Below are 12504 nucleotides of genomic sequence, written 5' to 3'. Positions count from 1 at the left end.
CGACTAAACGTGGTTTTCGCTCCTGTACATGCAACGTTTTAACCCGTAATTCGTATCATTTGCCGTTTGAACATAATACAATAATAGGATAATATTAATTCACATATACCTATCTAATATTCCGGTGTATAATATTCATGTAATATTGTAATACCGGGTATGTTCATAACGGAATGGTCCCGTACATAAATTGGATATTGATTGATTGCATTATCCTGAACGCGCAGTACAGCGAATTTCCTTTCTGCATACATTGTCATTTCAATCAAAATGCTTATTGATCCCTAAATATTATAACGGTAATCTTCCTAACACACAAAATATTATCATTTTTTGCTAAAAGTTTGGCCAACTGTATTGCCCATTATTAAATTTTTGGTTATATTTAATAAAAATACTGACCCCGATCACTATTAAAAATAGTCCATCAGGTAATAATTATAAGCTATCTGAAGAATTAATATGAAAATCATTATTCACTCCAATCCATCGGGTTGTATGTGTCCACTGGTGGAAACATACGAACACTGTGCTCCACCCTGATCCTGAACTGCTTTCCGCCACCTTCTTCAAGTCATCAATCCATCTCCATTCCAACACCCGTCTGCCCCATCGGCAGTCAGTTCTGCGACAGACATGACCTGCGCATTAGCACTTCAGCTTACTAATCCTTCGCGCTGTCAGGCGTCAGCCGCTTTAATAAAAAACATGAAAATCAGAATATTATTTTAAATGTTAAAAATGAAAAGTTGAATTAGAAATCTCAAATATTAATTATTACTACAGCATTTGGACCGTTTAAATGACCGACTTTCAAATACAAGCTCGTAGCCTCAGCATTCGCGCAGGAAATTAATTTCGAACACCTAAAGTGTTTCACTATTGTAATCGAAAACTAGGTTATTGCAAGACCAGCTTTGCCTTCATACAGAGCGATAACGTAAATTGCACTGTCCGTTCGTACCGCAGACGATTTTATCAATTACATTCATGATCTGTGCACATTCAATAAAGTAATCAGATTTCGCGCTTCGCATTGTCGGCATGTGCCCGCCTGTTTAAGGTCATAGCTCAGTAGAACCAGCCGGCACCCGACCTGCACCGCCTCGCTTCGTGCGGTTGGCATTCTTCATTATGGACTTCTATGGACATACGCTCACTACATCAACTCCGTAGCGTCAGCAGAATATTGCCTCACTCGCAAGCTATCCGCTGCGAACCGGAAGTCTGCTCACATGCTTTTTTTGGGTCGATTGCTCATTGCTAACGCAAGGTATCTATTCGAGACCTAGATCCCATCGCTGTCAGACTACTTAATCGAAAACTCGTGGACCACGCGATGTCCACTCGTTGATCACGCGACATTTACTCGTTGACCACGCGAAGTTCACTGATAACAATGCGGCGTTAAATGAGTGGACGTCGAACGATGAGGTGTGCTGATCGGGTGAAAGGTGGCTCTAATAAGCTATGACCTTAAAAACGAATGCGATCTGAATTTGGCAGCGAAATAATCTTCACAGCCGACTGGGTGGGGATAATTAAAGCGATTGGTTCGACGACATAAGTTGGCAATTACGGTACAATAATGCGACAGTGTAGGTTCGGCTTAAGGTAGGCTGTTTACAGCGCGCTTATGTACGTATGCTTGTACAAATAATAATTGTTCATTTGAGAGGTTTCGATTTAATACTCGTACTAATACCGTGCAGCAAATTATACTGTGCTAATTCTCTACATCGTAACACTAACGCTATGATATTATTTTACCTACCAATACAACTGTTAGGCCTCATTTACACGAGAGATTTTTAACGTCCGTTAAAACTGTATCCAAATAGAACAAATGTATTCCCAAATATATTTTCATACGTCAACGCTTTTTTACGTGCTTTTGTATAATGAGGTCTTATAGTATCTATAGCATTAATACTTTTTCTGCTTCACCTTTAGTACACTGATGCATTAACGCACCGTAAGAGCCCCTTCACACTATCATTTCTCCAGTGGAGGCGTTCGGGCTAAATAACGCGGCTACGCAAAGCTAGGGCTGCCTTAACGCTAATCGCTGAGTTAACATCGCACTTACGCCGCGTGATCACGTTACCATTTAGGTTGTCATTAACAAAAAGGAACAAAAACCTATTGTTGCCGTTGCTATAAAAATATATTAATTGTTCATAACATCACCGTCACAGCTACGAAACGCTAGCGTAGGGGTCAGATGTTAAGGCGACGCGAGCGTTGCGTTGTCGTGGCATTTGCACTGCGTATAAATTATTCGAGGAGACAGCGCACTTGAGTGGTGAGCACGCAGGCGTAGTGTGGGAAGCCCTCCAAGCACGGTGGGCCCACGATATGCCTAAAGCGGCTGGCGGGAAGTGGTATGATGAGGAAGGCTAAGGACCGGGTGTGGTGACGCTCTTTAGGAAAGTCCTATGTCCAACAGTGGATGTCCACAGGCTGATAATGATGATGATAAATTCGAGGAACGCCTGTGCTAGAGAAACTCTAGTATGAAGGGGGTCTAAAGTGCCGCGTGCCAATGCGACGATGTGTTCAAAGGGTCAATCCACTTTAGTTTAGAATTTGTAATATTACTTAGTTAAGTATTCAAATCGTCTTTTCTATTCTCATAATATAGGGCCAGTAAAGTTCATTTCATTAGTAAAATTTTCAAACTTAAGTCTTATTTAAAAGGTAAAAGTTATACGAATAATTTGATTAGAAAATAAGTGCTTTTGAAATAAGTACAATAATTAATTATTACTAGGATAATTTATGCCAATTAGGTAAACAATCAAATTCTAATACTAATACTAAACTACATATAAACTAATGTATATAGTTTTATTACCGCCTCGTAGCTATTATAAAAAATAATTTCATAACGCAGTTCTCAATACACAAATCACTAAATGAATAAATAAATGTGCATATTATTAGTTTATCACAATAATGGGCAAATGCACGGGTAATCGGAATCTATCGTACGTGAAAATAGGCTTACCCTAATACCCAAACAAAATTTTATCATTATTAGAAATCTAAAACTGAACATTATTCGTATAACCGTATTAGGCTATTTTCGCACTGCATGTGATTCGAATCTAAAATTCTTGATCCAAAGTAACTGTAGTACTTACTGTTTAACAACAGGTTTCACATTAGAGGTGAACGCACACTTATCCGAGCCGAACGAAACGAATTTTAGAATCCTGTATGAAATCTCATGAAAGCTCGCACACTTCCCCGCGTCGAATCATCTGAATCGGATAGTAGATTTCATAAAGAGAATTCTAAAATTCGTTTCTTTCGACTCTTTCGACGCGTTCGGCTCGGACAAGTGTGCGTTCACCTTAGATCCGAAATTCGTTATCGTAGACTAAAATATCTATTCAGAGCATTGCTACATTCACGTTATTCACGGATCTATAGTAATAATGTGGTATAAGTCATTATACTTACCACAATATAACTTGTATGAACGTCTGCAAACTGCGTCCCATCCGAATCCAGCAGGACAGTTGTGGTCAAGAAAACAATCCTCATCAGTCGAAACGGATGCAATGTAATATCGACATCCGGATTCGATCCGACTTTTCTAGATCTGAATTTTCTCGGATCGGATGCAGTGCGAAAAGAGCCTTACTCCTAGTATTTCAAATCGGATTCAAATAACATTAACGTGCGCTGTGTAATCCTATAAAACTTGTTAGGATTTGAGAGCACACAAAATGTACGTGAACTTTATAATATAAGTAGGTAATATAATTTTGCGCGGTTAAATCGATTGTGCTTTTATCTATTGGACAACTAAATTGTTTCGCTAAACCCAAGATAATCTCCTTCCTGTATCGTCGTCTCAGTATTATCCGGTTAAAACAAAATGCTCTAGCAATAATAACTGAGTGCTTGCATCGGGTATTTTGTACATTTTCACGTAATCCTCAATTGGTAGTATTAAAGTATCTATTAGAAAATTTTGTTATTAGATTTAAGCCCATTTGCACAAGGATAATTGAACTGATTTAGTTGATGTATGTAATGTTTTATGCAGTTTTTCCCAAGAGTATAATGCGGTTGCCAAGAAGTAGCAGCTTTAAAAATAACTAAATCAGTTAAATGCCTTTTGTCCATGTGGTTTTAATCTAGTCTTAATTTTTGTTTTCTAAAGATAAAATTTCCAGTTACACAGTTATCCATTTTGCGTATGATACAATAAGTGCCCAATGCAAGTCATATTCAATTTGAACTAATTGTCAAGACGCAGAAAATTCATGGGTATGCATTTAAACGCCAATGAAAATTATTTTATCAGCCGAGTTCACTGCCAAAAAATTTAATACTCGTATCGGACTTGTTGCGTGGTCAGGCCCCTTAATAAAGATAAACGTTTGATATGATTTTTTATGTCTGAAACGAAAAATGATTAATTTTTAAGATGGAAGTTAAAATGATATGATCAAGAAACACGCTAATGTGTCAAGCCAAGTTCTAATTCTCTTGTTCTAAACTAAGTTTTGTAAACTTTACAGTATCAAATAGTTTCTGAATAAAATACAAACGGACAGGATGGTCAAACCATAGACATCATTTTGGTGAAGGCGCCGAATAAGACTATCTATTCGTACAGATTAAGTATAGACGGTCAAACATTTTTTAATTACCCACAACACGGACAAATCTTATTGAAAATGCGCGAACCTTACTAGCACTTAGGTTGTTTAGTAATCTGACCACTCAGAGCTCATCACCAACAGTTAGCCGTATCTACAATTATTCATGAATTTGGTAAATTATGTAACCTCTAATTCGACATCATTGTAAGTTGGTATACCTACCGAGAATATTAATTTTATCAATAAGTCCACACTGGATAAACTTTAAAGTATCCTTGTACTGTGCCTAAACTGTAGTTAAACTGATCTGTAGAATTATTTCAAGCTAATTGCAACTACTTATTCTGGTATTAACAAAAGTTATCTTTCGATATAATACATTATTATAGTAAGGTACTTTTCCGGTAAAGTCATGACGTAAATTCTTTGGCAAGTAAAAATTAATCTAAGTACTTATCCTGTTTTCTACAAAGTAAAGGTTAATGAGCGATCAAAATGTAATGTAATTACGTTCCTTTAGGTTATCAAATTTATCAAATTATCCGCCGATCTCGAGGTTCATAATGAGATGTGATTCGAAAGAGAATAGCTTATACACGATTTATCCGCTAATAGAGTTGCGGTTCTTAACAAACAGGATTATGTCGGAGTAGGCAGACTTTATAAATTTATGAACTGAACAATCCCTTAATGCCCGAAACTGATGTTAGAATTTAAAGTTCGTCTCGCGGGAAGATTGCGAGGAAGTTCGTTAATCCAGTCGAATGCTTATAACGACGACTACTCTGCAGCTCTAAAAGTGTAGACCCGCCCGCCCTCGCTTGCATTGATTTAAAATGCTGCAAATCTCTTTACTTTATTATGCAAATACAGTTTTTACAAAAGCCTTAAAAAGGAGCCATAACGATTTATAGATCGGCAATTCTACCGCTTCGTGTGACAATTTAAAGTCGTTCCCTTAAATTCACGAGCGAATACCGAATAAATAGGTCCCAGGATTAAACATTTAGTAAGTAAGTAAATATTCAGACAATACCACTTTAACAACTCACCCACTTATTTCGGAATTCGCAGATAGTAACTGGTTTCTCACTAATTTCTCTTGAGCAACAAAAGCACACAATAATATATTTAGGTAATCCTCTTACGACCCACAAGTAACTTAATTGTCTTATACTAAACTGATAAAATATTTACATATTAGGTAGAACCTCTGCGATACTTGTATTATTACTTACTAACTATACTAATAAAATAAACAATAAAAACCTACTAAAATTCAAATATGGGTAATCTTGTAAAATACCAGCAAGGAAAAACGATTAGGGTTTTATATTCATTATTTATTTTTGGAATTCACAGAGACATTGCTTTGATACCAAACTTGATACATTTGTCTAATACTAGCTTATGTTCACGACTTCGTCCGTGTGGACTACACAAATTTCAAAGCCCTGTTTTACCCACTTAGGGGTCTTCATCATAATAGCTATATGCTGCATGCCTAACAACCCGATTAATCCAGTAGTTTGAGCTGTGCGTTGATATATCTGCTAGTCAGCCGTTTATTTTATAGATAAAGATAAAGTTTTTTATTTAGCTGGCCCCTATACTAGCTTATAATGTGTTTCAAATCAATACAAGGAATTAAGCGCGTACAACGGGCAAGTTCAATTTTAGAGGCAGCCATGTTAGTCAATAACAATATATGTAATACTAGTATATTAATTAAAGTCAACCACATAGGAGCTACGCTAAAGAGTATCAATGCGTACTCGTAAAAAAATTGAAAAAAGAGACAATAAAATTCCAAGTCATTTTACTCCACAATTTTTTATCACAATACAAACGCTTAGAACGTAGCAGATAAAACATATTGATGCAAAATTATCGAGTTCATAATACCGAGCTCGCTCGTACAAGTTTGAGCGTTGAACAAGTGGTAACGAGTGATATCCAAATAAATTGTGCTATTTGCGTAGATAGTATCGCAAGTACGGAGCGCGTTAAAGTTGCAAACTCAAACTTGCGTCGGAAGTTTGGCTCATGCAAGTTTATTGTACCTACATTTCCAATATCAAGATCTAGCATCTAATATTAAGATGTAGTAAACTTAGTTATTATGCTGAATTAACGAAATTGTACGTAGGTACAATTTTGGGTACAAAGGTTGGTACGTAGGTAGGTAGGAAGAGATATACTTATAGGTGAACAATGTGAACAATGTTTTATTTACCCCCTAATTTAGGCATGAAAATATTTATAGCACATGGTTAAATCGAAACTTACGCTAAAAGTAGGAATATCTATTTAAGTAAGGTTTCAGCGTTCAACCTGAACTGAATCACATACTGTACACCAGCAGCCGCAACACTGTACGATAACTCTGTGGCGACTTTTGCAACGTTCAATTGATGATTGCTGCGAGAAACACAATATTATCTCACCGTGTTTGGGCTGCCAGACATTACGCGTAACGTGCGCGTATAAAATGTACAATGAAATAGTAACAAATAACAAAACACTTAACTACCCTACATCAAACTCACTGCTTCAAATGCTATGTTACGGGCAATTTGATAAGTCCGGGCACTATTAATAATGGCCGGGCCTTATTGATAATGCCCAGTTAATCACGTTGCCCGTAACATATACATTTAACAAGTAATAAGTACCTACACTCTTTCAACTGTCAACCTATAAAATATATGTAGGAGATGCAATCAATAATTGATCAAACTTGAGTTATACAAGCCAGAAAACTCAGCAATTTTGTAATTATTACACGAAATACTATCGCGGTATAACCAAACCACCAACTCTGTTCAACACAAGCCTCAAACTGTCCACTGAGGTAAAGTACCTTGGTGTGACTCTGGACAGCAAGCTCAGCTGGAAAAGGCATACAGAAGATAAAATTAATAAATCGCTTATGATACTAAACCAATGTAAACGCATGCTGGGAAAAAAATGGGGGCTTAAACCAAAGATAATAAAATGGTTATACCTAGCGGTAGTAAGAAGCTCATTAACATACGCCGCTTTGATATGGTGGCCGAGAACTCTTCTTACGACCGCCCAGCAAGAACTACAGAAATTTCAACGACAAGCATGCCTCGCCATTACAGGCTGCATGAGTACCACACCAACAACAGCACTGGAAATCATACTGGGGATCCCGCCCTTACACTTACAAATCAAAGAAGAAGCAACGCTCGCAGCCTTGAGACTGAAAACCTCAGGTCTATGGAAAGAACAGAACACAAGGCACACTAAAATTCTAGTGCAAAGCATAACCAAAGAACCACGCCTGGAGTGGAAATGCGACAGAACCAGGAAACAACACATGCTGGACAAACCATACAAAATATATCCAGAGATAAACATAGATCCGAAGTCAACACGAGATGCAATAGAAGTGTACACCGACGGATCCAAAACAAAAACTGGCACAGGAGCAGGAGCCTACTGCCAAGAACTAAACATCAAAATAAGTCACGCACTCGGTAAGGACAACTCTGTCTTCCAAGCAGAGTGTGTAGGCATTACAACCGCAGCCATAGCAATGGCAAATCGACAGGTAAAAAACTTTAAGATTAACATTAACTCAGATAGCCAAGCTGTTCTCAAAGCTTTGGCTAAATTCTCGACAACCTCCGAACTCATACAAGACTGCCATAAGGCTCTGGAAACACTCGCCATGTCGAATGACATCACTCTACGGTGGGTCAAAGGACATGATGGGGACCAGGGAAACGAGGCAGCGGACGCATTAGCACGCAAGGCTACGACGCTGAAGGTGACAGGGCCACAGCCTATTGTACCCATACCCTTCAGTGAGTATAAAACTTGGTTGCATGAACTAACACTTAAAGAACATTCCCAATTATGGGCAACCGCAACTGACTGCAGGCAAGCCAAAGAGGCTTTCCCTAATATAGATCAACGACAAACTAACAAACTACTACGCCTGGACAAAGGTAAACTTAGGAAGGTGGTGGGACTCATAACAGGGCACAGCCCACTAAACAAACACCTTTTCGTTATAGGTGTTACCGACAGTCCTCTGTGCAGGGCCTGCATGGAGGTCGATGAAACGCCGACGCACGTGCTCCTGGAGTGCACGGTCGTGGCAGAACAACGAGAACGCCATTTGGGTTCCCCAACCTCACTCCATGAAGTCCTCGGCAACCTGGGCGGTCTACTTGGCTTCTGGAGCGAGCTTGGATGGCTGGAGTGAGGACTTCGGCGGGGAGGGGCAACACACGCACAACAGACGGAAACGTTTAAGTGCGGAAACCAGCCCAGAGGGAGAAGAAGAAGACTATCGCGGTATGAAGTACAAAAGCTCGTAAGAGAAAGTTCTAGATGGCGGAATATTATTAAATAGCACACAATTCGTTAGGTTCAGCGCGGGTACAGGCGGAGATTTAAACGCAGGTGTTACTGTATTTTGTGTAAAATATAGAAGTGGGCAAGTAACAAATTGGAACGTCAGCTGATCTTTGCAATTTTTAAAATATACATGGTGTTTGGTAATTAATATATAAAGACGACACGTACCCGTGCTACTTTGATCTGATAAATACAATACTGAAGTATAATGACGAAATAAAATTATAAAAATTTCCATACAATTTATTTTTTTAATTATGTCAAAGTTTTCATGACCCCAACGTGCCCTAACTCACTGGGATCGTTGGCCATCTTTAAATAGGCCAAGGTCAACGATCTCAGTGAGATAGGGCACGTTAGGGCCATGAAAACTTGGTCATAAAAAAAATTAAAAATTTTATGGAAATTTTATAATTTTATTTCGTCATTTTACTTCAGCGTCACGTACCCATGCTACTTTGATCTGATAAATATATTATCAGATCAAAGTAGCATGGGTACGTGTCGTCATTATATACTAATTACCAAACACCCTGTATATCTGCCGTGTGAACTGTATCTTTAAAAGAAAATCACATCTAGTATTACTGATCGGAAAAAGTCTATTATGAGACGAAACTATTTACGAAATAGAAGTAATTGCACAATTTTCAACAATTTATTAAAACAATAAAATGTCCTTCAATTAAAATATCACATACAAAGACACCCATGTGAAAATTGCGATTGAAATCTTCGGCGCATTGTTGTTGTTGTGGTTTATTATTTTATTAATTAGGTTGTCATAATAAGATTCAATTGGGTCAAGTAATTTTTGAGTGTCTTTCATATTCATAATTAAGTTTGATATAACATGAAATAATTTTTAAATATCAATGACTCGTTTGTTTATATAAATTAATCACCGATGCTTGGGATTTCATTAAAACTATAGAAGAAAAACATAAAAATCAATCAATTCAAATCCTTTCTCGAGTGAAATCCATACTAATAATAAAATAGATGCAAAAGTGTGTTTGTCTGTCTGTGTGTTTGGGCTTTCCCCAGCCTAAGGTTTAACCATTGTGTTGAAAGTTACAGAGATAGCTTGGATTCCGGGCAAGGACAACTTTTTGTCCCGAAAAATAAAAAAGTTCCCACCAGATTTTTTACCTACATCCACGTGGATGAAGTCTGAACAAAGTTGCGAGCATCATCTAGTAAGCCTTATTAATTTTAAGTCTGATCATAGAATTCACCTCAATACAATCACCTCATACTTTAGCTAAAAATTCTAATATATTTAGATAATAATTCTCTAAAATTAATTTTCATAACAAAATGCCCTAACATATATGAAATATAAATGCATTTAATTAAGTTCCTTATAATAATATTAATTATGTCCTTAAAAAACCGAAATAAGCCCAAAATCATCAACTCTGAAATATCACACTTAACCGACTATTTCAGTGTGTTTGTAAAAGTTACAAAATTTATCTGGTTGGTCTAGATTTATCTGTTTCTAGAAAGTACGCAATATTGCAGTGTAGTAACTAGTAGTACCTCACATAAATACGTTTCGGTACAACGTGCGGGCCATAAAATACGGGAACAGGTGCTTTATCATATCCCAAAGCCATGTGTCAGTGCGCGCGTCCACATGATGTACAGGACCTTATGGGCTTACGCGCCAACCCGGGGCGGGACTCGACGAAATTAGTGCCCACTGTAATTGATTTTAAACTACGGTTATAGTAAAAACATTTCACCCCTGAGGGTGAGATTTATAAAGCGCACTTTGACTTTGCTCAGACTTAAGATTGAGTTAAAACGAGACAGATTTATGTGAGAGATATACATCTGTCTCGTTTTAACTCTGGCTTAAGTCTAAGCAAAGTCTGAGTGCGGTTTATAGATCTCACCCTGAGAGTTGATGGGGCGCTCTCATTTTTGTATCGAGTAGACGTTAATAAAGTAGTAGTGTAAGTAGTAACGTTTTTACTTGTAAAGTAAGATAAAAAATGATTTATCTCGTATCGTATGTTAGAATAGGTACCTAGGTACTTTTTAATTGGATGATAAATTAGCGCTTTGTGTCTAATGAACTATTACCATCATGATCATGGTCAACCCATCGTCAGCCTACTGTCCTTGGGTCTTCTCTCAGAGTGAGAATGGTTTAAGCCATACTCTACCCCACTGGCTCAGTGTGGATGAGCAGACAACATACATTATTTAAACAGATACGTTTCTACGTGGTGTTCGTACTGGAATGCTAGCGCTTGGCGATACGGTAGCTTTGACGGTTTGTTAACGTTTTTCTGATACTTTTTTGCGATTGCTAAAAAGATAATTATGTCAGTTTAATACTTTCCGTGTTTCTTATCATTGACACTAAAAATATCTGTTAAGGTAATTGCTATTTGACAAATCGCAAAAATGCTGTACTTTGAAGTAAATTGTTTATTTTTCTAAAGCATTAACAGCTATTAAATACATGCAATTAAAAACTTCAGTTTGTGAAGATTATAAGGGCCTCTTTTTATTTAGTATACATTATCCCAATAAAAAAAAAAACCAAGTTGAAAACATTGCTGTTCGCAACTTGTTCTGTAAAAGTTTTCTTTAACATCTTGATACTTTGAAGCCAACCTCCAGAAAATGATATGTTTAGGTTTAGCAATCAATTTGAACTGTTAGTTTTATACTAAATGTTTTTCATTTCTTAAATAATCTAAAACTAACCAAAAAACTTCCTGTGCTATTTATTTTCTTGCAGGCGCTCTATGGAATTCAGTGTCCACTGGACTGTCATGGCGGAAGGACTGTGCGCGTCATTTCGTCGCAAAATATTATTTAAAATGAATTTAAGCTTATTATTTTTGAATGAAAGTTGTGTTTATAATCGTTGAAAAATAAAATAGGGATTTTTTCATTTCTAAATGAAGCCTGCTTATATACTAAAATTTATTCTAAAGTTACGGTTTTACCAGGTAAATACTCGGAGGTTGTCATAGATTATGATGACAGATAGTAAGTGTTCTAAATAGGTATTATACCTATGTTTTTTAGGAGATAGCGCGCCTCGTTTCGGGCGCCGTGTTCCGAAATGGATTTCGTAGTAGTGCAAGTTTGGTGCAAGCCCCACATGACGGAGGTGTATGCGTCAGGCATTTCCTGTGTACAAAAAAAGACCTATATTTCGGATCCATTTTTCATCACTGACATCATGCACTATTCAAAGACGGGTCTTCAAGCATTGAGGAATTTTGGACGAGAGACATCTCGAAGGTTCCCGAAGGCTGCCTAACTGAGTTAGATTTGTCGGCTAGCTAGCTTTTTTTGAAATTGGACCTACTTAGCTGGATTGTGTGTTAGAGATTTCTTATGAGATATTATATGTACATAATATAACCATCATAAGAAAGCTCAGATTCATGCTGCGGGCAATGGGAAGAGCCTAAAGGTTGGAACGCCATTTCGGCGGCCGTGTTTCATAATAAAG

At 37.3% G+C, this 12504-nt stretch overlaps 1 long non-coding RNA gene across 1 annotated transcript; it reads right to left on the bottom strand.

The window, feature by feature from the left end:
• Positions 1-6020: 6020 nt before the first annotated feature.
• LOC123880445 lies at positions 6021-9676 on the bottom strand. The gene is made up of 3 exons (XR_006799261.1): positions 9663-9676; positions 7172-7173; positions 6021-6097 (listed from the first exon to the last, which is right to left on the bottom strand). It is a non-coding gene; the product is annotated as an uncharacterized LOC123880445 (long non-coding RNA).
• Positions 9677-12504: the final 2828 nt, after the last annotated feature.

This window comes from Maniola jurtina, chromosome 3 (assembly GCF_905333055.1).
Source record: "Maniola jurtina chromosome 3, ilManJurt1.1, whole genome shotgun sequence".
Classification (NCBI taxonomy): domain Eukaryota; kingdom Metazoa; phylum Arthropoda; class Insecta; order Lepidoptera; family Nymphalidae; genus Maniola; species Maniola jurtina.
Note: the sequence above shows the minus strand (reverse complement) of the source record. Positions and strands in the feature narration are given on the sequence as shown.